Source organism: Achroia grisella, unplaced genomic scaffold (genome assembly GCF_030625045.1).
Source record: "Achroia grisella isolate CSIRO2021 unplaced genomic scaffold, CSIRO_AGI_Agris_v1 utg1174, whole genome shotgun sequence".
Taxonomy (NCBI): domain Eukaryota; kingdom Metazoa; phylum Arthropoda; class Insecta; order Lepidoptera; family Pyralidae; genus Achroia; species Achroia grisella.
In genome coordinates, this window is record NW_026712590.1 from 785,712 (window position 1) to 812,657 (window position 26,946).

The 26,946-nt window shown below is 31.3% G+C and overlaps 1 protein-coding gene across 3 annotated transcripts in view; it reads left to right on the top strand.

Moving 5' to 3' along the window:
- LOC131851368 (IQ motif and SEC7 domain-containing protein 2) overlaps positions 1–26,946 on the top strand; it is a 212,462-nt gene that overhangs the window by 23,621 nt on the left and 161,895 nt on the right. For all 3 annotated transcript variants that reach the window (XM_059201863.1, XM_059201891.1, XM_059201869.1), the window contains exon 2: positions 5,357–5,379. The gene's annotated coding sequence lies outside the window, so the exon portion shown is untranslated. The remainder of the gene's footprint in view (positions 1–5,356; positions 5,380–26,946) is intronic.

Consider the following 26,946-nt stretch of genomic DNA (forward strand, 5'->3'; position numbering starts at 1 on the left):
TTTGGAATTTCTAATGGTATGGTGTGACTAAAAATAGAAATTTAATTTTCGTTATTGTGAAATGACAATAATTCCCTATGAGACAGACATTTAAGTCACAGGATTAGGTATAATATTGCGTGTGCTTCTATGTTTCAGTTTGCAGAATTTTGAAATTATATTGTATAAGAAAATGTTATATTTAAATACGAGTAATGCCTTAAAAGAATATTTGTTATTGCGTGTTTTTTGTTTTTTTATTTATTTTATTTATTTATTTCATTGACATTATTAATCGCTATATTACATATTCACTTCATCTGAGTTTTGATACTGTAGAAGTTTTCGTGGGGTTAATCATATTTCACTGAGAGGTGAAAGTATCGCGTATAGGCATTATATAAAACTGTCTAGTCTCCCTTACAGAATACACTGAATAACTAAGTACCTCGTGAGCATTTTCTTGACTAATGGACTGAAATTGCCACCATACCATATATAAGGATAACAAAAATGATTAATATTTGCAATTCATCTAATTGATAGATTTATACGAAAATTGACATTAATTATCACTATGTCAACTCTTAATAAAAGAAATTTATTTTGCAACGAAATTCTTCTAATAATTCTGCAAATTGAATTATTCATTCAGAACAAGCCACCATAATATGAATTCTCATACAAATTTATAACCCACGGGCTATAAACGTCGGATTTATTTGCATAAATTAAGATAAAAAATAGAATTATTTGTTCTGGTAGATATAATTTATGAAATGTTAAGTGTATCAATATTTTATATATAAAATATATAAAACGAAGGATTTATTTTATAGCAGAACAATATATATATATATATATATGTATATATATATATAATTATTACTTATATTAAGTTTAATCGAATAAAGATAATTTTTATTTCAATTTTTTATCGTTAAATATTGATGTGATCACTTTTTATAACACAATTGATGAAAATTAATTTAAGAAGTTAAATTAATAAATTATCCCCATATTTTTTGAAAACATTCAAACATTTCTTGAATATTCTTCTTGGATTGTAAAGAACAATGTGATATTTGGACCCTAATGTAGGTAATATCTCAGAGAGTCAAGACGTAGTTTACGATTGAATTTATGTTGAATTTACGATATCTCGTAACAGAATATTTATCGCGGGTCATTTGACTGTCTCAATATGTGCGGGATTTTTATATTTCTTGAAATCGGTTACAGCATGTCAAACTAAATAGATAGTATTTTTAATATAAACAATATTGATAGTCGTAATAACAAGTAATTTATTTTTATTTTCAATTTAGCAACTTTGTTTTCTTGTATTTGTAGAATTTGCTTAAAACATAATTAGTATTTTACATGCTTATGCAAAACATGAAATTTTGAAAATACCTATACTTATTGTAATGTAGATTTTGTAAAAATCATTAAAAAGATATTAGAAGAGTAACAACACTGGAATAAACTATTAATGCAGAGAGATATATAATATTAAATTTATTAAAACATGTCGAGTAATAAAAATACTACATAAAAATGGCACTACTTGCTACTTTACTTTTTATTATATTATAAATATTTACTTTTTCATATAATATCTTCTTTAATTTATTTCCAAGTATGTACTGACTATGAAAAATGTGCTAATCGGCTTTCATATTGAATCCCAGATCATTGGCTTCTGTGACGAACAAAGTCACACCAAAAAGATTTTCTTTTACCACTTTCATTTTAAATCCTAAAAAGCAATCGAGTTTTCAAACGTCGTCCTTTTGAAGTCAGATGAAAATGAAACAGATATTCGCACTTAATCTTAGTAGGGATAAAATAGGTATATTTAGATACAGGATTTCAATATTGGCAACGTTCATAATTCTATTTGGGACGCGGGACAACGGCACAATCCCGGTCTGTCGAAACGAGCTACCTTCGATAACGAATGCGCAAAACAAATCGAATTTGTATCCCGCATTTTTTAGCTCCCGTTTCGTTGAGTGTTTGTCAATTTGTAGATATCTTGCTGTCTTTTGTTTTCAATGCATAGAAAACTATATTTATGTTTATACTTATGGTGTATAATATGAATGAGTTTAATTGGAATCACATAATATATTTTTTATCTCCTATTATGGATGGATTATTTACGAAAAATGAGGAAATACGACACTAACTGTGTCGTATCGTATCAACATTAAAAGAGAAAAGTTATAGGAAGTGGCAAGAGCTTCATCGATAAACGCGCGGCTCTTAAATTATGAATATAATGACTAAATCTAATATAAGATTTAGTTAAAAAAAAGTCGTTTCCAAATTAGTATAGGCCCAATATAAGAGTAAACCTTGTTGATTGTAAAAATAATCATTAAAATTAGTTGATATCTTCCTATTATAAAACTTTTCAAAACATAAAATCTTCAATTGTGATGATGTTGAAATAAAATAACAGAGTGCTTAAACCCTTAGAACTACTATCTAATAATTAAAGAATGACACCGTATCATACATAAAAAAAATGTACGGAAATACTACTCTTATTTAAAGTTGGACGAAAACAGCCGGCGGTAGCACTTACCAGATATTGAAAACCGGAATATTTCGCCGCTGTATTGATCCAATGCACCCTGGAATTGCACTGCTTGCAGTAACGATACGTCAGGGGGCAATTGTATAAACGGCTGTGGATTTTCGACTCTATTTCAAAGTCTAGAAGGTGTATAGGGGAGGTGTCGCCATGGGGGACATAAGTAAGGGGTTTGCCCCACGTGTTACATGCATTATTGCGTGATCTATTTTTTGTTTGTATTTTCGAAGCCAGCGTTTTTGAACTTGTTAGAGGTACTTACATACAAGGAAGATTATTTTGTTAAACGTTTTATTGTTTAAGTAGCTGTGCCCGCCGTTTCACCAGTTTTAAATTTTAATATAAAATATAGCCTATTTTTTTTTTTTTTAACTTTTGTGTTTAATATACATTATTTAAATTATTAACCGGGTCTTAACACGAATAATTTTATGGCAAATAAAGGTATTTACCTCTCTCGACGTTTCGACTAGGTTGCACTAGCCGTTGAGTCAGCTCTTGACCACCTTTTCACAAATTATTAACCAATAATTTAAATAATATAGCCTATTTGTTATTCTAATGCATAACCTATATTACTGTAAATTTTAATCAAAATCCGATCAGTAGTTTTTGCGTGAAAGAGTAACAAACATCCATACTCAAAAACTTTCGCCTTTATAATGTTATTAAGATAAATATAATAATAGTTTACAATTTTTAGCTACGTCCTAAAAAAATATTATGGAAAGTAAATTGTAGCTAAAATTATTTAACTTTGTTCTATTCGCTTCCTTTATACCACAGTGGTGGCATGCAATTAAGCATACGACTCATCTGATGGTTTACTGTACCTCATATTTCCGACGCCTAAAGCATTTGACACAGAATCCATATTCTAATTGTATTTATGATTAATCTGTTTACCAAATTTTATTTAAAAAAACTTTTTATCACTAATTATTTTTATTGGTCATATATTGGTGACATAATTGCAGATTAAACTAATGTAATGCAAATAATGGTCTATTAATCTGTTAATTAGGTGCATTGTTATTTAACGGAGTGCCCTATATTTTATAGCTATATCATTAAGTCTCCCCCATTCTGATTACGCAAGATAGATAATAACACAATGCTGAACATAGTCCCGTATAACGTACATTTGTTCACTTCGCCAACTAAGCAAATATATCGATGTGTTTGGGATGATAAAGGGTCACCATTGTTTGAGTTCTTTTTTGTATTTATGTTAAGGTGCGTTTACACGCTCAGTTATTTGGCCAAAATATTAACTATAGCAATTAAGTGTGTCTAAATTTTATAAATTTATATTGGAAACAATATATTGGAATCGGTGAAGGAAAGGTTAACCACCCAGTTTTTAAAATCACGTAGGTCGTTTAATTCAATAAGAAATCGAAATCTTCTGCACCATGAAGTTTTATAACTCTACTTTTAATATAACTAGTTGTTCTGCGACTTCGTGTACACTTGTAAACGCTATCTATTGATGATAATCGATTCAATGCAAATGCTCAACCACCTTTCCTCATATTTTTGTATAACTATTTTATTCGTTTAATGTTACAAATGCAATAAAGTATAAATAAATAATTTCTATGATCTACTATTAATTTATACAGATTATAGATTATGAAATTATTATTATTAATATAATTTATATTAATTTATTACATAAATTGAATATGTACCATGATAATATTATTTATATTGGGAGCTTCCTCTTGTATCACTCTATCTATGGCTGAAAATTGCATTAAAATTCGTTGCTTAATTTAAAAGATATAAGCCAACAGACAGCGGCGGCGATTTTATTTTTTACTATATATAGATGTGTAAAAATAATATATTAATAAACGATTTCCTAATAATTTTAATAGGTACAGATGCACGTAAAGACGCGAGAAAAATCTAGTATCTATAAAATACTGCATCACACTTGTTCACTTATACCTGTACACACTTGCTCTACTGCACTGCACTATGTCAGATAGGGTCACCATTGTTTGATTTAATTTCGTTTGCTTCTATTGACTTACGTTTCACAAACCAGAACGGAAGTGCAGGGGACAATTTGATGGTGTATTAGTTTGGTCTCGGCTCCCATGAGTTTATGTTGTTGCTCTCATATTGAAATAACATAGCAATTAAAGTAAAAATCCTCGAGTGACTTTTTTGCGTGTCTTTTTATAGTTTATATATATATTTTTTATACTACGATGGTGGCAATCAAGCATACGGCCCATCTGATAGTAAACGGTTACCGTAGCCTATGGACGCTTGAAACACCAGGGGTATCACGTGCGCGTTGCCCACCCTTAAGAAACCTTAATATACCCTTTTTGAAAAACCAAAAATAAAATTTAATTGTTTAATTTTATATTTGTTTATTGTATAAATAATGATATGCCGCTCCAGTGGAAGTCGACCTGATATGGTACATTGGTAGTAATGGATCACTAGTCTCCATTAATAACTAACCCTTCCCCCAATAAGTGATGTAGGTTACAACGTTGCCCCAAATACACCAAAATTGCCATCGCTTCTATGGGTGAGATCTAAAATTTTATAATGATTAAAAAATGCACATTTAAGCAAATGGACAATACATATTTCTTATTATAATGACACCGTAACGAATTAAATTTAATTAATATCAAAGTTTGAAAGTTAGTTATTTCTACATGCATATGTTAATATATATATATTCAAATAGAATAAATAAAATGATGATTTCATTATCTAAAACAGTTTTGTCTTCTGTTACAGGAAATGCTGCTAACTTCTGTGAGGTATGTTAAAACCAAAATTTAAGTCGCCTTCTAAAATAAAATGAAAGGTTTACGATGTGATTATTTTTTTTACAATCGATAGAATAAACTCCCGTGTCGGTAATTTTATTTTTGAAGTTTTTGTTATAATCTTATATTTACTTTTACACTAATGGTATATGCTGGCGGGGCAACAGTGGCCAAGGATAGCACGAGCATGAAATCAGGATCAATTGAAGATTGACCTAATATGGTGCACAGCTATCAATATCTATCACGTCAGCTTGACCTACACATGGTTTCTTCTGGAAACATTCTAGGTGAATTCTCCAAGATGGGACTAACCGACCTGACATCATCTTACCATCCACCATTAGTATACAGGCGATGTATATTTGCCAAGGCGGATGTACCAATCCATGTTCATTCAAACAAAAGAAACTCTCTGGCGTAACTTTAACGTAATTGTCAAAAGTGTATTCTAAATATAATTAGTCTCAAGTGTTTCTGATTAGTAGGCATTTAATTAAAATGAAGGAGTATTAGAATTACATTAATTACACTTTAAGAAAGGTTAGATAAAGTCTCTAATCCCAAGCCAAGCCTGGAGGTTGGTCCGTCTTTGAAATTTAATACATTTATAACAGGAATCCTACATCAACAGAATATACTTTGTGGAAATTTCATCTGCTTGAAATTGTTAAAATAATGTTTGTGTTTTATTTCACTGACCTTTTGTTGCGACAAGTATTATTCGAAAAATTTACATACAAAAGTTGACGATTACAAAAAGGTATTTCAAATTAAATATAAACATTGTAAGCCTATATAACCAGCCAACCTTAATAGATTTGTAAAATTAATGTTTTAACTAGAGGTAGACTTTATAAAAGTCATTTGCGTAGGATACCTACCTCTGTTTTACCTATTTCAGCCGCAAAGCAACTGTTCTGTACGTTGTATTGTAGGGTGAGATATGGTAGTGAAATTACAGAGCGCAGACGTATTTTATTTTTCGATGGCATGGCAACACATGTCGGGTACTATGGGCGTCATGATGACGTGATGTTCGCACTGCACACTCGACTGTTCAAATATTTAGACGACGTTTGGCACCTACCATCAAATAGAGCGTAAGGCCATTATTTACCATTCCAATATACATAAAAAATAGGCACTATTGTTTATCTATACATATAAATAAAATTGGAGTGTCTGTTTGTAATATTGGAATAACCGTTTTGTACTACATGTATATGAATATAAATACGATACATACACCAAAATAACATTTTTTTACAATTTTTGTCTGTCTGTTTGTTCCGGCAAATTGTAAAAATTTTATATATGTATAGATTGGAGTAATCGCCGGACAGTTCGAAATTTAAACTATATGATGTTATTCGCCTTAACCACTAGGCAAGACCATGTCCGGCATGATTTCTAGAACCAAACTATTCATAACTTTACAATACATAATTCACTAGATAATAATATACACACAACTTGTAAACATCGAAACTTGACCCAGCCCTTGTTTCACTTTATAGTTGTACCTATGAAAATTAAATTTCATGGAATTTCATACTACTCGACCAATTCACGTATGCCCCAAGCCATTTGTTAAATTATGCAAACATATCCGTTATTCAATTTCACCGAATAAACATTCAGTTCACGTTGTACTCCAGGCTTACTCTGTATTCGGCGTAGTAATTTGAATGAGTGTATCAAAGACCTATTTACTTGAGATAAATGTTAATTTGCAAAAGCAAGCTTCATACGTCATCATTATAAATTAAAAAAAATATATCCTTGGACAATTCACACACCGCCATATAGCTAAGCCGAGCTTGTGTTACAGCTGTCTAGTACCCAGATAACTGATATAAATATATAGATACTTTTTTGTAAATATATATACCAAAAAGTATACTCATTAATACAAATGTTGATACCGTACGAGGAATCGAACCCGCGACGATCTGAAGTGAAGCGATGTGCTAAACCGCTAGACCACAGAGGCAAAATAAATTTTATAGAAGCGTATCACGTATGTATATTAATAATGAACCCGCCATGGCTTAGTAGTTAACTACTCTGATTTTATAGACTTCATAACAAAAATTTATGTTATTGACATTAAATGGATGACTATATCTCCAGTGATAGAAAACATCGATAACAAATCAAATTAATTCAAAAGACAGCGGTTGATTCGCTTCTTGCCACAGCGTTGGGATAACAGTCCTGCCGTGTACTTGTAATAATATTCACGATTGTTATCCCAGATGTCCTTTTCTTGCCATTTTTAGTATATCGACTACCTTTACTAATTTTTTCAAATTTCTATTTACTGTAGGTAATTGTATGTAAAAATCTGATAATTGTAAAAACATTAGTAACTATGTACCGAACGATACCTTGCCGTAAGTTCGACTGGCACGGGACGTAGTTTTCTTACTTTACTACATTTAAAAATATATCGCTACTAGGAAATATTAAGTAATTTTATATATACTTGATTAGTTTGATAAAAAGTTACATTTATTCCTATAATTTTTAAAAAGAAACAAAAATATTATATTCTTTTCTAAAGTCGAGGCTAAAAAGTTTATATTATGTGTGGTCTATGTGTTTTCGATGGATATAATCTAGGCATAATCTATGCATAGTATTTACAAAAAAAGTATTTATGTATGTTATCATTTGTTTAGCCACACAAAATACGAACTCTGCTTAGCTAGGCGCAGTATGAACCCAGGAAAGATCAGCAAATCCAAGTTAAAATATGACATACAATATATGAACATAAATATGTATATAAAATAGATCAGATAAGTAACAGTTAACATTCGATTATCATATGTAGACTATATATACCAAGAGCTGCGGGCTATATCTATGTATTTAAATTACCAAAATACTTGTTACTTAACGAATTACTAACGCGAGAAGAGACGTCATCTCTAACTAGACGTATGAATGACTAATTGGCAGGGGAGTGCGTCTAGTTAACCAGATTTTGTAACGAACAAACATTGATAAATTGTTATTAAAGTGGTTAATATACCGCCATGTCGGTTGGGCTATGGGGGGACACCACAGATTAGACATGTACGCGTAATTTAGTTTTAAAGCCCTTCCGTTTGATGTGATACGCTAGGTTTGAGTGTGATTACTATCCTATCAAATTAAACTGTTTGTGTGTAATACAATTGCACATCATAGTCATTATTATGTAACTGGAATGATAATATGGTAATAAATATTCTGGTATCTGCAGGACAGGCCCAGCTTAGCGTAGGAATTAATCTTAATATGAGGTAAAGAAAGTACTTCGTTAATTAAATAAATGGTTATTATGAAAAAAAAATTACTAACGTTTTAGTATTTTTTTCAGATGTCTGAAATTAGATGATCAGACATCTGAAAGATCAGAAATCTCGATTCTGTGCCTTAAACTTACAAATATTTTATTTTTAAATTTTAAAAGATGTGGTAGTTTTCGCTTATAAACATAAATAGCATGTCGACTCGATGAAATTATTTTGTAAAGCCAATGATTTGCGTCATGTGTGCCATGCTTGAAAATTACGGTGTCTCCGTGTCCTGGAATTTTACTAATTTATTAATTATTGCTTGTTAGCAATAACTTTATTCCAAAGAGTCTCGCATGCTTCGTAGCAAAAAAATGAACAATATTCACATTCATTTGCTATTCAATATCATTTTAAATGTCATGATCGATTCATATTAAACATGATACATAGATAAAACCTATGTTCGTACAGATAAACAGAAGATATAGACTTTCTCTCCAAATTCAGATAAAGGCATCACTATACATTCAGCTTATGATAATAATACTTAAGTAAGAAGAATATGACATATTGACGTGAAACTAGTGTCAACACAGAGTAATTAGTCCAAACAGAGTTCTCGAAGAAATATAATGTAGCGCATATAATTACATGTTCCCTAAAGAGTTGATATTTATCTCACTATAATTATTGTAATGTGGTTAGTTTATCTGTTATCTACATGTTTAAACAGAACATGTGAATACAAACACAATGCATTACCAAAACGGATTATGTGCCGTTATAAAATATAGTTCACGACTGTAAGGCGGATACAGAGATATTGTCTACATCAGCGGTCTTCAACGTTTTATAAATCAAGGGCTAAAAACATTGTTATTCTGCACAGCGGGCCGCACCATATATATTTTTATAAGGATTTTTTTATTTTATTTTAATTGCAGTTTTTATTACTTAGTTGTTGTTGTTATTGAGAGTGGGCCTATGCTGTTGGCGGGCCGCAGAAACATACCAGCGGGCCGCGGGTTGAAGACCCTTGGTTTACATCGTGGTGAACTTAACATTTGACATTCCTAGATTTCGCTGCGTACATTTGAATTAAGTAGGGTGGGTCTATAGAGGCTTCGGCACTAAAGTGGTAAGAATAACTATCGTCGTGGTTTTTAGCGAGTAGGAGTCCGGTTGTTCCTCTTTTTGATACCATAGGTTTCCATGATAAATTTTCTCGACAAGAAGAGAAAAAGATATACTTTAATCGAATGTTGCCTCGTTGCCAAAATGTGCCTTTTATCTGCGAAGCGAAACTACTACCGTATCCTTCAATTTTTGTCTGTTATCGGTGTTAGTAAGAACTGTGTTGTCACAATTTTTTTGATGTCGGCTATATTTTACTTATTTTACTTGTGACTTTTGGTGGTTACTTTGGATACTAAACAACGAGACCTCGATGTTATTATTTATTTACCATATTTATTGAAATCAAGTTCCGTAGGTAATTTTTCCATCAGGATTTACCACTTTCACCATGTACACCCACGTTAAACCTGTGACCCGTTTTCATGTACCTTTAATGGGAATATGCGACAAACTAATTCCAATACCTCTAATATAGTAAGACCTGATAAGCCTATAAGCTCTCTGCTTAGGGTTGTTTGCACGTTAACAAAGCAAACGCGATGTTTACCTTCTATGTAAGGCGTCGGCGTAACTAAAGAGCTACTGTTTAAGTCAAAAGCTGTGACGAGAAACTTGGAGCTATACATTTTTTTCTTTTTAAAATCATATATTTTTAATAATATATTTATGTTTATCTACAAAGACGAATATATATTATAAAGTGAAGCAGAGCCTTGTAGGCATGTAAAATTCCATGCTAAAATACAGATTTGTGGAGAACTGGCGCCTGTACTAGGTATCCGAAGAACCTGTGTCACAGGTCACTAGATTTTGCGTGCTAAGATTTATATGTATATTCATTGATCGTGAAATGTTAGTAAATAAATTATAAAATTTCCGGAAATCAGTTTTATATGATTAAGAATTGTTTTAAGGGAATTCAATGATAATTTCATTAATTTTCCGTAAGAGAGTTTTTTTGTTTTCGTTTTCAAATAATTGTTTTGAGTTCATTTGAAAATGTCGGATCGATTCAAATTGCATACTACTTTGTAAATGTTGTAATGATCTCTTTTATTATATTTCATATACTAAATATTAATTTATGAAAGTTATCTATCATCTATACATTTTCATTAATTTACGAATACATAAAATTGGAGTGTCTGTTTGTAATATTGAAGTAACCATTTTTTATTAGATGCATATGAATATACATAAGGCACATACACCAAAATATTTTTTTTTACAATTTTTGTCTGTCTGTTTGTTCCGGCTAATCTATGAAATGGCTGGACCGATTTTGACGGCTTTTTTTAGCAGGTAGCTGATGTAAGATTAGGCTACTAATTAAAAAAAAATCTTTTATATTAGAAAAATAAGGTTATATCCACGCAGACGAAGTACAGCTAGTTGTATGATATAGATCGTGTTAACGGGAATTTTATGGTAAGCTCATTAGTTTGAAGTCTTCTTCAGTTAGTTTATAGTTAGTAATGATTATAATAAAAATAACAATAATTGCACTTTGCTTTTCATATGTCTAGACACCGATTATTCCTTCTTCACAACAGACATACGTATAGGGTAAGTGACCCAAACATGGCTACGTTTGTTGTTAGGATATACAGGCTCTATTATAAAAATATTAATTAATTAAAAAGCAATATCCGGTATGCTTGGCGGTTATATCAATATATAATAATTACGTCTATATGTATATAAACCCTCAAGTAAAGCAATTAGTAAAGCTATTAACATTAATTTAATATAGATAGTAGTCGGCATAGTAATTTGAAGTTAAACATACAAAATGAATTTACAATGAATAATGAGAGATTCATTGCTTAGTGGTTAACTAGCTAATTAAGATCTCAAAAACGTTGAGTTCAAATCTGGCCGACACTAAAAATCTTTGAATGTGAATTTATATTTCTAACTGACTCTCCGATGATGGAAACTCCGATAACAAAGCATATTCTTCCGAGAGTCAGCGATAGGCTAACTCCCTTCGGTGCTGGACTGAAATGGATAGAGAAACGTGGGCATGCGTCATTGTTTGTAAATGTATTGGTGGATCGAATAAGGATCTTTAAGCTGTGGTACACGATTATTATTTACATAGGCTTGTTTTCTGTTGTTCTCGTATAAATTGTAATGCAATAGGCATTTTTATATTTATACTTACACTAGTGGATCCGTAGGTACAACTTCGTCTGCCTCACATTTTCTCCGTTTTTGCTACATTTATCATTGGAGCTCTCCGCTTATATTAATCATGGCGTAATTTTAGGCTTTCCTTGATAAATGGCTTATCGAATATTAAAAGTATTTTTTAATCGACTCAGTAATACCGGAGATCACATATCCAAAGACACAAACATTACCTATGTATAATGTTACATATATGTCATAGATATATATCATTAATAAAATAAAACTTTTGAATTAAGGATTTTACACATATTTAGATTAGACTCACAGCAGATATTACTTATATGAGCGGTTAGATGCGCAGGAAAATCTAATATTTATAAGATTTAAACCCGTAGAAATGTGGTTTGCTTGATATTACATAAGGGTTCACTTGACCCGTCCTGAAACGTTGGGTCTGGTCGCTATACAGATCTTTTAGGAATATTACATTCGTATTTATATGCAAACTCTACTGTGTGGGTTATTATCAGAATTTCTTGTAACTGGAATAGCAGTTATAAAAAAAATATGTGCAAAATAACTCATTAAATCAATTATGCCATCATCTTACGGTGGGAGTAGGTATACTGCGCTGACCCCAAATAATGGGATAAAATAAAATCGAACATAATTTTTTACTTGTACTTGTAGGACATTTTAATATACAGATTCAATTGAGAAGATCTGGCAAGCAGTCGACTGAATAACTTTTTTTAAAAAAGACAATTTATATACATTTTGTTCTAGGTGTCTAACATTAAATGAAAATTAAATGATGAATTCCCGTGTATGAACAACTATTGCCATGCACATTTGTCACTTAAATAATCGTGTAGCGAGTGATATACTTTGTAAGACTAAAAGCAACGCAATGATTATCCCATCATCGGCCATTTGTCGTTAGTGCAATCGGGTATACTATTCAACTATAAAAATAAACTTACTGATGTGTGCGAGTAGTGTGTGTATATATAATATACAATAATACTGTCTCTCTTTTTATTACAAACTTTTGTTTCTCCTTTTAGTGTACGGTTAGACTAATCCAATTCGTGCCCATTTTGTTACATTTCTGACCATTTAAACTAATTTATGGATACAGAATGAGAAAATGTGCGCTATATTTTTTATGGTTCTTGGTTTCTTTCATCTCGGAATATTATTTGGTTCTGTGTATTAGTATGTGTTTTGTTGAACAATTAACTAAAAACGTGAAACCAATTGGATAGGATTCAGCTACTTAGTTTGACATACCTACTAATATAAAAAATGCTAAAGTGTTAATGTCTGGTTGTCTATTTTAATATTAAGATGAATGGTAGGTATTATTAGGACGGGAATAAGCAATCTTATCTCAAAAATGAACACGAGATGAAAGTTTCTGGAGACAAAGTCAAAGCATTAGGTCATAAATAGGAAAAAGCGGTAATAGAAATGCCAAGTAGCGAGTCAAAATGTAATTTAAAAAATAATAACTTTTTTATTTTGTTTTGTCTACACTAAAATGTGTATCACAATTTGGGTAAAGCCTTAAGACAATAAGACAACGAAGTCCTGTAGCCTCGGAGGGCACAAGTTTGTTTGAATTATGAAGTTAATATTAGAACGATAAAATAGAACTTTTGGCTTAAACTCGGATTGTCTAAAGAAATTACGCAACTTAAGGAGTTATTTAATACAAGTAAATTTAGTTATGAATGCAGAGAAATGTTTAATTAAGATTTTAGTATTCTGATTTATAAATAGGAGGCGTCGTTGCCTAATTGTTTACTACAGACTAGAGTATATATTAGACGTCATGTTTAAAATGTAATGTATGTAGACAACTGAAAATCTGTGTGTAAATTTAGATTTATTTAATCGAATTAAGTGTTATTTTGCGGAAGTATATTTCACTACTTAATAAATTTATATCCATATTGCAATATGGGTGTAGTAAAATCTGTCGGAATTTGATAGCCATTAGAGAAGGTCGTAGTGGTAGTCAAGTTTCCACACTAAATATTTCACACACACGCTAATTGTAGCGGAATTAAACAAAATAATATAAATCCATTAAGTAGTCAATTTATATTATCTAACCCTCCGGTGATGAAAACGCCGATAACAAACTAAAGGAATCCGAGATGACGCGGCGGTAGGTTTGAAACTCTGCCACGCTGTACTATTGTTTGAATCTGGATGATTATTTTGCATATCAAAATGCTAGTATATTGTACTTGTTCTTTTAATGAATGAATGAATAAATACTATATTTTTTTATTCATTGATTGATATTGGTGATGAAATGTACATTTGGATTACCTATGTGGTGTCCAAATTTACAGGATAAGAACAATGACATGATAGTCTTCTAGAATAGCAATGAATGTCGTCACGGGCGTCACATTATAACCTGATGGAATTCATATAGGCGAGGGTTACTACATGCCATCAGGTGGGCAGTCAACTTGTTTGCCATTCAAATTAAACAAGCGCTTGTGGGTGTGTAGCTGATCTGTATTCTGTTTATGGAGATGGTTGGAAATGAAGTTTGTCAACGATCCTAAGTTCATAATTGGTATCGGGCTCTGAAATCAGAGGAGAAACAGGAACACAGACTGTATTCCCGTTGTGTGTTCTAGCATTCAACACTAGTTTATGCTAGTTATATGGCTATAGCTGTATTTCAATTACTTTGAAGTGTATCATATATTTTAATATTGTTGTTAGGTAACCTACACGTGAGTTATAGATTATAATATTATAAGCTGACCTGTGCAACTTCGTTTCCGTCACATTTTCCCTTTTTATTTTTATTTCGTTACGGGTCCGTTCTTTTGGTCATTACGGCAACCAATTATTTCAAATTGATTGATATATGGATTCTAGACTATATTCTCGCCATCATAGTAGCAATAAAATTAGACAAAATATTTATTCATTAAAAAAATAGGGTTTGGAGATTATAATATTTCATATACATCTGTATATTTATTTATAACCTTATATTTTATAAAAACCCTGTTCTGATGATTACAAATGCAATAACTAAGAATTAACAGAATAGGTACAACTGATTTGAAGTGATTTGCGTACATGTATTCCGTAATCAATATTTATTTACATAGATTATTACTACTATTGTTATTTATTCATAATAAAACGTAACTAATCTATCTGTACAGGGAAGATGTATATATATACAAAACTATACTTCAGGTACTTTCTTAAAAGAAAATAGGACTGTTGTTGTTTCTGTATATCTGAGATATGCACAATAATCTCAGACAGGGGTTAGCCATTTTAATTGCGATTTTCATTAATGTTACATGTATATTTCAGTGGATTTACAAACTAGGGTTGAACCGACCGCACTTACTTAATTACCTAAGGTACGATTTATTACTATTTCTGCTATTTTTACCCAAGACCTCAAAGACACAAAATCTACAAACCCACTATAAATAGACGTTAATAGTAATTTATTGACGTGAAATGGACAAGATCACGTGCCACGTCATCGTAAACCACTCCCCCATTGCCAATTACTTGCACCTGTAGGGAGGGACAACAGTCAATGTATCGATGATAATAAAATTTAGGTAAAATACTAGACCCAGTCGTTACTTCTGTCATATTTCATATAAAAGAATAGAATCATCTGATTCGGATCTGCACACAGCTTCGTGTGTTTACAACACCAGATCACGTCTGAACTAAGGATTGGTTTAATAAATAAAATACCATACTGATGCAGGTGGTTGGTGTATTCTTATTATTAAAATATAAGGCCAACAATGAATACGTGACACCTAATGTTTCAAGCGTCCATAGGCTACGGTAACCATTTATGATCAGATGGGCCATATGCCAGTTTGCTAATATCGTAGTATAAAAAAAATAAGCACTTTTAGTTTTGTAAGCTATCCTCGTATTCACAATGTTTGTAGATTTAACCGAGATGGACGGGATGTAACCCCGTTACTACTCTTTTAAGAACACCGTAGTATTTTATAAATCTAAAGTTTTCGTACATTAACTAAATTATTTAATTACCGCGAATCCCATTAAGGCTTTGAATCAGAATAGATTCGAAATGACTCAGGCCTTATATGTTAAAAAAATAAACTAATATGGTGATCAATTAAAATCATTTAATTTCGTCGAATTGATTTCCTATGAAGTCATATTTTTCTCTGCTATTTATGATCCATAGCATTTAATAAATAACTTAAAGAAGAACTTTGTGCAGACAAAGCTGCGAGTAATAAACAGCTAGAAACGAATTTTGAAATACATGTATTACTAATTGTCTTCAGACCAAACCTTATTAACGTTTATAATCATAAAATTAGTAAGGATTGTTGTAATTAGTATGCATGTGAAAGTTTACTTGTCTTTTAGACGTCATGAAGAAAGCAATAAACAAACAAACTAACTTTCACATTTATAATAGATATTAATGAGCATTCTACGTCTATTATCATCAGATTCTTAATGCATCGAGATTTTGATATTGGAACGTGAAATCGATAAAGTTTCATTAGGTAGGTATATTGTGAACATGACTAGTGTGAAAATACCCACTTTGTCCTGCTGTGTTGCCTAAATTCGCCTTAATAGTATTCTATATGTTGTTAGAACACGATTCATTTAGGTATGTATGCGAATGAAATACATTCAAATTCGTCCAGTAGTGTGAGTGTTCGTCTCAAGAGTAAGGAATATCCATTCATTTATTCGTCCTCACAAACTTTCTCGTATTGGAAGTATTGAAACCGTCAAGAATCCTGCTTTTTAAGTTGTGTTTCAGAAAGTTGAAATATGGTAGTGATATTACTGGGTATAAGTATAGGTCCTTTATAATAGTCACCATTAGGATTACTACGACGTAATGACGTGATGTTCATGGCTGGCACATGTAAATATATAGACAACGGTTACCACTTACCATCAGGTGGGCCATCAGATAGTTTGCCAATACAATTATAATACCTAAAAAATGTCGACATAATGTCGACACTTATTTCGAAGTAGAGGACATTATCCTTGCAACATTACGTCATCATTTCGATTATTCAAATGCTTTTTATTTGAGGGGATAGGGTAGGTCGGGGGTACTTGACAAATTGCCCCAAGGTTAGATGGGGATGATTGAAGTACTTTTATAGATGTTTAGGGTATACTAGCGAATAGACGGGGTTATAGGATTCTCGTTGGATATACCCTTATAGTATCTATCTATGTATGCTTCAGTTCACATAATTTAGTGGGGGAAATTATAATGTATATTTATATCTTTAGACAAAGCTTGGAACAATGATATCGATGTATAAAGAAACTGTAAATGTATAAAGAAACAAATACATCGCGTGTTGGAAGTATTAGACTACTGCGTTGACTTTTCCTGAATTTCGATCTGGAGTTCTTAGATAAATTATTTAATAAATTAGGAAACACGTTTATAAGATATCGAGACTGGCATAATTAATGGTAATTTTCGTGTGGTTTTTTTAATTATTCTACTGTAGTTAGCTGCAGTACTAGTTTAAAGTCCGGTGTAACGGTACTCCTTTATATCGGACTTTAATCTGAACTAATGTTTACTGTAGGAAATAGAATAGTCAGTAAATTGCTTTGGTAATGTGCAGAAAAGTAATTTAGTAATGCAACATATAGTCTATCTTTGCTTACTTAAATATAAATGTTGTTTATAAAATAAATTAGATTTTCATATAATGTTTTATAACTAGTGGATAGTCGTAGATTTAAAAGAAAATGTAACATTACCACGAATTTTGCAACCACTGAACGCGACTTACAAAATAACAACCCTCAATATTACTTCTCTACCATTTATTCTCGTTGGTCGACGACAAATAATCAGTTTAAATACAAAGTAAACATAGTCTGTGGTTCAAATGCGCTGGAATCGTGAACTAAATGGATTACAAATATAAACACATTTGAATCGTGGCCATAAATTTTCACTGCGATAATTTTGAGAATTTATACTAATATTATAAATCCAAATAGTTTCGTGCTTGCTTGAATGCAATAATCTCAAATATTGCTGATTTCTATTGAAAATTTATTGCCTTTTATTGTTCATTAAACCACTTATAGAGCCATATACGTTATAAAAGTAATCTATGACCAACAGGATTAACAAAAGCGGAGTATCATGAAAAAGTTCGAAGAAATCTACGTTCGTACGGGTCATTTAGTAATATGTAATTCACCCCTTTACAAAGAAAACAGTGCATACCCAAACTTCAAAATCCAACGAAACTTATACCAGCCGCACCGAGGAAAGTCTGCTGTTAATATTGTTCATAAAATATTTTTCTTCTGAGTCGATTCCTAATAAGTAGTCAGCTTACTGTGGTATAGTAAGCTGATTATATAATGTTATTATAAAATAGTTATTTGGAACATAGATATTTGCAACACTTATAACATCGTAATCATATCGTGACAGACAAACTAATTTCAACTCACTCTGAACCGGTAGTGTTAGAAACATGAAATTTTGAATGTGCGTTCATGATAAAATTATTGTACAGTCACTAAGAAACTATATCCTGAAATTTCCATTGAAACTTGAGCGGCTTCGGCACTTGGGAATCCACGATTAGCAGGTAGTTTAGTAGGTTTAAAATTCTAAGTGTTATTAGTACACTTATGTATGAGTTCTAAAGACAACCTTTGTTTTTGCTTCATTCTTGCTAAAGAATTTGTACCAGCTACTAAAACAATAGCCTTAGACATCTCCAGACAGTCTCGACTACTCTAACACACCCCCTACATTGATTCAGACCCTTTTCCATTAAACTTAACCAGCGAACAAGATCAAATATTGCTTTATGCTATATCAACAAAGTCTATTTTCGAATAACACTGTCGTATAATGCTTTGTTACGCAACAAAGGAGGTTGACCTTTAATGCAATAAGTTCTAGGTTGTTAGTCCTTTATCAACAATCGTTCGGATGTAATGGAAAATTACTTTAGGTGTGCCCCTCGGTCCCGCGTTGGGCGCCAGTTATGAGGTGTCGAGAGGCAATTTATGAAAGCCGAATGTTTGTTAACAGTTCCTTTACCATTTTAGCTTACGCGTTGTTTTTTGTAGCTTTTACTCATTATACATTTTGACATATTTTTTTTATATATTTTTTCTACTGACGCAAAGCTTAGAAGCAAATAAAATCGCTGACAAACGTCAATAGAAAAATATATTTTTCCTATAAAAAAGAATATTTGCCTATGGACGTTTGTCAGCGATTTTATTTGCTTATCGGCTTATTGTTTACCTAAGTTTACTTTTTTTTAATTTAACGTCGGCGAACTTTCAGAATCGCAAGCAACTTACATTAACCTTGCCAAAGCTAAGCATGATTTATACCTTAATAATATATTTCATGAAATATACCCGTAAAAGTTCTGGCAGGTTATGCTTTTGTATTCCGACGGGGCCATTAAAGTTATCTGTAGAAATATTTTATCGCCAAAATAACAGTTGAAGCAAGCAATTCCATTATGATCTAAGCACAAACATAGTTCAACTTAATATTAAGATGTTTTGGTACTCCTGGAATGGCTTTTTATAATATACTAACTGTTTCCAATGACTTCGTCTACCTTTATTGAACTTACAGATAGTCTGTATAGTGTTATGTCGTTCTTGTGATACAATATATCTTCAAGTCAAATTTCATTATGATTCGATCAACTGCTTTGTCTGCGTAAATAGATAATAAACACTATCTGTTTATTATATATACATATTCAACTATGCATACTCTTTTATATTTTTATAATAATATTTATTGAGGATAATAGTAGAAATGTTAAAACGCAACTCAATGTGTCATTACAGTGTATGTGACGGAGATCGTATAACTGTATATTTATTATACTTATCCTTCAGGGAAAATATCGAAATTGTAGTGAAAAACATATCAAAATGTGTTGCGTGGTTCAAAAGTAAGCGGGAAATAGACGGACAACAACAACGACTGTTTATATGTGTTGGATTGTAGAGGTGATGGATTATGTTATAATATGTATATAAACACAGATGTAAATTACGTTTAACTTTTATAATTTGATCTGCTTTCGCTGAGAAAATTAATGAAAAAACTTTTTGTATACAGTTGTATTCTATTTCTTTTTTAGATCAAACGAAATGCTCATCGGACCCTCTAAGGGTATTAAGGATGTCAGGAATAGTTGACGGCTTTTTTTCATAGATTTCGTGGAAAATAAGATAAACATTTAATTTTCTTTATAAATAGGTATACCTTCCGACTATACTTTTGAAATATAATTTCGTTTTTGTCATATTAAGCTCTTCTAACCTTGAGGTATTTTGGTATCTTATTTTAGGATAACAGGATTATATGGAATATTATTATATTGTTCTCCTACAACGAGGTTACATTATTATATCTTTCGTGAAATTAGAATTTTAATTACAGTGAGTATTCCGTTAATATTAGATGTAACAAAGAACATGACGCAAATTAGCAGTGAACAGCACCTTCATGAAAAAACACCAGTTTACATATATTACCTACCTACTCGTATGCTTTATAACAAACTGTCTGCCACATATAAGTATACTAAGAAAATATGTTTGTATGTTAAGTTTAAATCACAAGGGCTGTAGCAATTATTATTAAATATTCACGTTATGTTGTTAAATATAGGTCAAAATATGCTAAATATATTTTATAACCACGTGAATTTAATGAACTTACTATGTTTTTATTTTTCGTGACGATTGTTGACAATACAAAAAAAATTTAGTGTAAAAATGAACATAAGTTGTTGAGATCAGTACTAGAATAGTATAAAAATAGAACAATAAAAAGGATGAAATAATTATATTTAACCTACTGTTTTATTTATTGTTGTCGTTAATTTTCATCAATAGGTGGCGTTTATAAATGATCACGCTTATGTAGTCGCGGGCACAATTAGTTTCGGAACAAAATGTTACAATACCTAAGATTTTAAATAGATATATATGTAGTTTATCAAGGATTGCCTTTATTCTATTATTCAGTGTCGGCTCAGCTATGTGATCTTCCGCCGGTCCCTATCAACCGTCATATCTGATCTCACTCTCCAAATTCTAATTCAAATTCAAAATATCTTTATTCATGTAGGTCTATTACAGACTCTTATGATATGTCAAATCTACCGTCAGTTCGGAATGATATCGAGACGAGAAGAACTGACAAGAAACTCAGCTCGTATTTTTTTCAAATAATAGTGGAAGATGTTTATGGAAAATTCAAATTTGGAATAGAGTTCAAAGAATACAGTGACCACCAGCATATGCTATCGCAAAGAACTCCTTTTATGGATATTAGTATATCTTTAACACAGTCCATCTATCCATTTTCACGGTCGTCCCCTCTTTTTACATCCATCCATGTATTTTATCAATGTATATCTCTCATAAATAAAATCAACATAGATATATTTGATCTATATCTCATCTTTTTGTCATTATATAATCTGACTAGGACAACAAAGTTTTGCTACTGCATTTGGGCTTCAGGGTGATTTATTCATAACTTCGTCTTATCTTACATTATCCGTAGAAAGATCCTTCCTCGATTGACGAAATCCATTAGTGTAACGTTGTATCCATCTATTCATTGATTATGCAAATGAGTTTCATCAAAAGCAACAAAGGAAAACTATTCCTGTTCACACGCCGATATTGGATTTGTTATCTAATATTAGTCGTTACTAGGTACCTACTGTTTGTCGTTTAATAGCAGTAGTTTTTTTAATTGGTTACCAATTGGTTTGTCTATCTGTGGAACGGTGTTAATTCACTATTCCATACAGCGGCGGTGAAGTTAAGATAAGAGGTATGACATCTTAGTCCTCTGTCAAATGATGACGTGATATCCAAAGTGCTGCATGTATCATAATCGAAAGTTACAGTTACGTAGTACTAAAATAATTTTTAAATTCAACCAGTTTTAACAGTTTCTGCGTTCAGACACACAGATTAATATTATTGCTTAGCGATAAGACCGCCTTTCAGGTTAATGTATATATACTATTTTAATATTTTTTATTTGTATTTGGTGTAATAAAAATTATAAAGAAATAAAATATTTAGGATTTTTACAGTAGCTATCAAAGTCATGTTGTTAAATTCATGAAAGAAACTTTACATGTAACCATCATCTGAATAGACTTGACAAGCTACTGGTGTTAAGTTTTATATTAAAAATATTTAGTTATACGCTCTATAATTTTCATATATCCATTCACCGTCATAGTTTAGTACTTAAATATTTAAATAGTCTACTTCCACCGGAATAATAGCTGTCATGTATCGCTTCTATCTTTTACGATCTCGTGAAATTATGTTTCTTCATTCAGTGGAGCGGAAACGAAAGAGATTGTAAACTAAAACTGTGATAATTTCAAGTCTTTATATCAGTTTATTATCTCAGACATTTTAAGAGGTTTTTTGCGTAATATCCATACTAATAATATGTGAGAGTGTCTGCCTGACCGTCTGTTTATTACCTTTTCACAACGAAACAGCTGAACGGATTTTAATGTAAGGCGAAAAATGTATGTCGTGTTATCTATATATAGGTTGTATCCTTACGACTTTATTTTTATCTATAAAAAGTAGATGAAGTCACAGGAAATAGCTAGTCATATAATTGACATTGGGTTAATAGTAGGTACCTCTAATTTTTGCTTATGCTTGTATACAACATCTTACCGATTGTGAAGCAATTTACATTTTTTCTTCTTAGGATTAGTTAATTACAGTAATTATGAAAGGAAGAATGAAATATTTAATAATTTTTACATTGATTGCACTATATATTAGTTTTATAAGGCGGCAATAAATTGGGAAACTTGTAAGTAAAATCATAATATTTCATATATATAATGAGATACTGAATAGTTTCTTCCGTTTTATATGTACAATCTTATCTTAACGTCGTTTCATTAAATTTTAGCGGATTTTCTAATGTCGATCATAATAACAAAAAAACTAAATCGTCTCAGGTTTTTACAATTTTTATATTTATCCATAGGGGAATTGGGATTGTCTGGTTAAAGGAATTAAAACTAATATCGTTAAGAGTCTTATTTTAATTCCATGTTCTTATACCTATCGTTCCCCTGGGCAATATATCCTTCAATAGGCGGGTAAGAGAAAAAAAAAAACGTTTTCGAAGACAATTGCGAAAATCAGAGACATGAAAATATTATGAATTGATGAGTGTATGAGGTTTTAATTCGGTATAGGCATAGATTTACACCTTATTTTTCTTAGTACTGATTAGGTATAGGATGTTTAGAAAAATGTTTTTATTTTAGAACCATATCCTAAACTTAAGAGCTGTTATATTCTATAAGCGATTACGTAAAGAAGGAAAGACTTAAAATATAATGAAAATTATTTTTATTTTCTGTACATGTATATAAAAGTCCTAAAAATACATTTGCAACTTTTTTTGCCAATGAAAATTTCCTTCTGACGCAACATAACCCTGAAATATTTCATATTTGCCGACACCTCACAAAATAATAGACATTATTCACCGACATATTTGGAGTTTTACGTCAATAATGTACTTTGCGCGTTATTACAAAGGCTGTTTACAATGAACAAGTGTTAAAATTAACAAGTTAATTATTGGACGTGTCCGCTATTATGATGCAATGTTTTACATATAAATTATAGATTTTCACACTAAATTGAATTGTGACAGTTTTGTATCGTTCAGGTGGTATTATAATAAGTTCAGTATAGTATCATTATAATTGGTAATTGCTTTTATTGTGATGTAAAAGAATGATAAATTTATAAATACAATTTTCAAAAATAATATTATATAATTTAGTTCAGTAGAGTAGCATTCATCTTTATAATTTGGTAAATTGAATCCTTCTTCTTGTGATGTGATAAATCTATATTTTAAAATATCTATATGTATCTATATAGCGCCAATTTTTTTTGTACTGTGTAGAAATTTGAATATAACCTCTATATTCAAAGTTCTACACACCATACAATAATTATTTATGTTATTTTACTCAACAATATTTTTGGTTTGTAAAGCTTAATAAAGTAATTTATTATGAATTAGTTTACCTCTATCAAGTATATATGCTAACATGCAAACAACAATTATTCTAATTATTAATAGTGAACAGGAATGCTTAATATAAGTTTTAGCTGATCCACGCGTGGTCAATGTTAAAGCAAGTTCAAGAGCGTGTCTAACACAATGTGGGCTTGGCCTAAAAAAACACCCAAATATGTTTAAATAACTACTTGATGACGTCCTCGTATTCGCCTGCAGAGGATGGCTTTCCCTCCTCCAAAGAGAACTTAATGGGTTCGTTTAAAAACATTCGTAATGGTGATAATGATAATAGTAATCTTTTTTTAGTCGAGCAGTTGACAGTTCAAGTTCACAGTAATCTAATAATATCTCATTGATATTATAAAGCCGATTCAATAGAAAGTGTCAATTATATTATTTATATTTTTGGAGAAATATTTCATTCACGGTCGCAGTTTTGGTTCCAGAACAAAGCAAATATAATAAGAGTATGTATGTCTGTTTTATTGGGCTATTTTCTATAATTATTTCGTGTGCAACAAAGAAGTATAATGTAGATATTTTCTGTCACTCATTAAACACATGTTCTGCTTTGATTTACACGTTAGAAAAAATATTGAATTATTTTGTCTTATAAAAAAAAAACTATTTCGTTAGTATTCACCGGCTATATTCGTATAAAGATATTCTTATTTTATAAAGATTTATTTTCAATATTCATAAAGAGAGAAAAATGGAAAAAAATAACATCGAGTTTTCGTTCAATTCTATTGAAGTAGAAATCTCTAAATGCATTTGAATTTAAATTTATGTCTTCAATAGACCAGCGGTAATATTTAAAGTTTGAATGACTCGAATATAAACAAGAAAAATTTTGAGATGCTATATTAGTATGTATTTGGAAAACTTGTTAGAAGTTAGAAGATATTCTTGCATCACTCTCCGAAAAATCGGAAAATAAATAAGGAAATCATAGACCATCTAAAATAAATATTATGTTAGAAATGTGAAATTGAAGTGAAAATGTGGCATGCTCTATAAAAGATTTGAATGCTGCGTTCTCGATCACAACTTCGTTGCAATATTTTTCGATTTTCGCTTATCCATTTTGTTTGGTATGCTAATCCGCTAGAGAACTGAGTCCGTAAATATATTTGATTTTTATATTAAAATGGCATTCATTGTATACTAGTCAACCCCTCGATCTATTTATGTCTTGCTGTGCTTTTTCTGCACTGTGCTCAGTGACCCATATAAAGCGAACCAACTGTATTGATTTTCTGTCCTACTCATGTGTAAAGTTTGATGTTGACATGGAATTATCTCGTTATAAACTTTGTAATAATATCGGCTAATCTAAAGCCGTCTTACTCTAGATAATCTGTCCAACAGAAGTACGAGAATTGGTTAAGTGACTTATAAATTCACTAAATAAGTAGGTACTGATAATCGTAGTAAGTAATGATTATGGTTAAAAAAAGTGGACTTATTTTGAAGAATATCCTCATGGAGATCCAACCGCCCCGAGGCAGATAAGTTGGTACTATAGTCGGTACGGATAATAGAATTGTGCACCCTCCTGCGGTAACGGTTTAAGCTGGCGGGGCACCCATCGTGGTAAATTTGCAATGAATTTATCACGATGGTTTTCAGGGGAAACCATGTGGAGGTTGGAAACATGGTACAGCCCCCCCAATGAACTGTGTGACACCTACTCACTAAGGAAACGATCGTTGTTAGTTCTTGATTTATTTCCTGCGTTGGGCTAGCTGATGAGGTCAGATCACAAACAGATCACAGATCCTAAACTAACGCCCCAGTAGCGTATACCACGGAATTGATGGATAAATTGGAATCCGCATTAAATAAACCTGTATCTTAGAAGTCCACATAGAATTGCCATCACGGATTAACAAAGGGGTCTAGTGCGGCAAGTTCTGTTATTATATACAGTCCAAATCAATTGATGCAACCATTTCTCAACTAATCGTTTCCATACTGTTGTGGGGCGATTGGTTTCTAATCTGTTGGCTTCTAAAGTTTTGTGTTGGAGATTATATGTAGTTAGCGAAACTCTAGTATGCGTTAACGTTTATCTTAAATGGAACAAACTCGATTCAGAGACTATACAACTTTTTGCAATAAACAATTTTCGATAAATCTTTAATTTAAAACAGTTTCATGTTGCCTGTAGTAGTTTATAAATCGCTCTATCTGAATGTTAAATTATAGCCATCAAATAGAGCTAAGAGAACATATACTTGTTTATAATATGTTTTTATAAAACCCGTAATGTTTGTCTATCTTCAAACCACTTTTCCCCTCCTGTTAATATTGATCCTACTTGGTATTTTTCAACCATAAAAAAGAACAGGCTTTAGTTAAATGAGAAAGCACTTAAACTTTAACATTTTTTGCTGGTTTTTTTCGTAAAACAGACTGGAAAAAATGTGGCTTTTACGGTGCCCTTTATTTTATCCGCCAAGTAGTGAGCTGCCAACATAAAATTAAAACAATAAGTAGGTACTTACAGCCCGCTTAACTTATTATTCAGCTCTTGAGACTGTTTGCTAAATTTATTAATTGTCGTGAAAGTTTAATCTTTATAAATTCTAGTACTTGATTTATAAATTTCATAAGTCTTGTAGGTCTTGTTTTAGGCCTTTCATCGTCAAATCCTGGTCACCATCTGATACGTCCGTCTAGTTACCAAAATCATGGTAGTCGATTATTAATGGTGATAACGGTAGATACTGTGTGCGAGTGATAAGATGAGCATGAAGGGAGGCCAGACTTTCTTGACTAATTAGCTACGAATTAACAATTATGGTTTCCAGAGGCTAT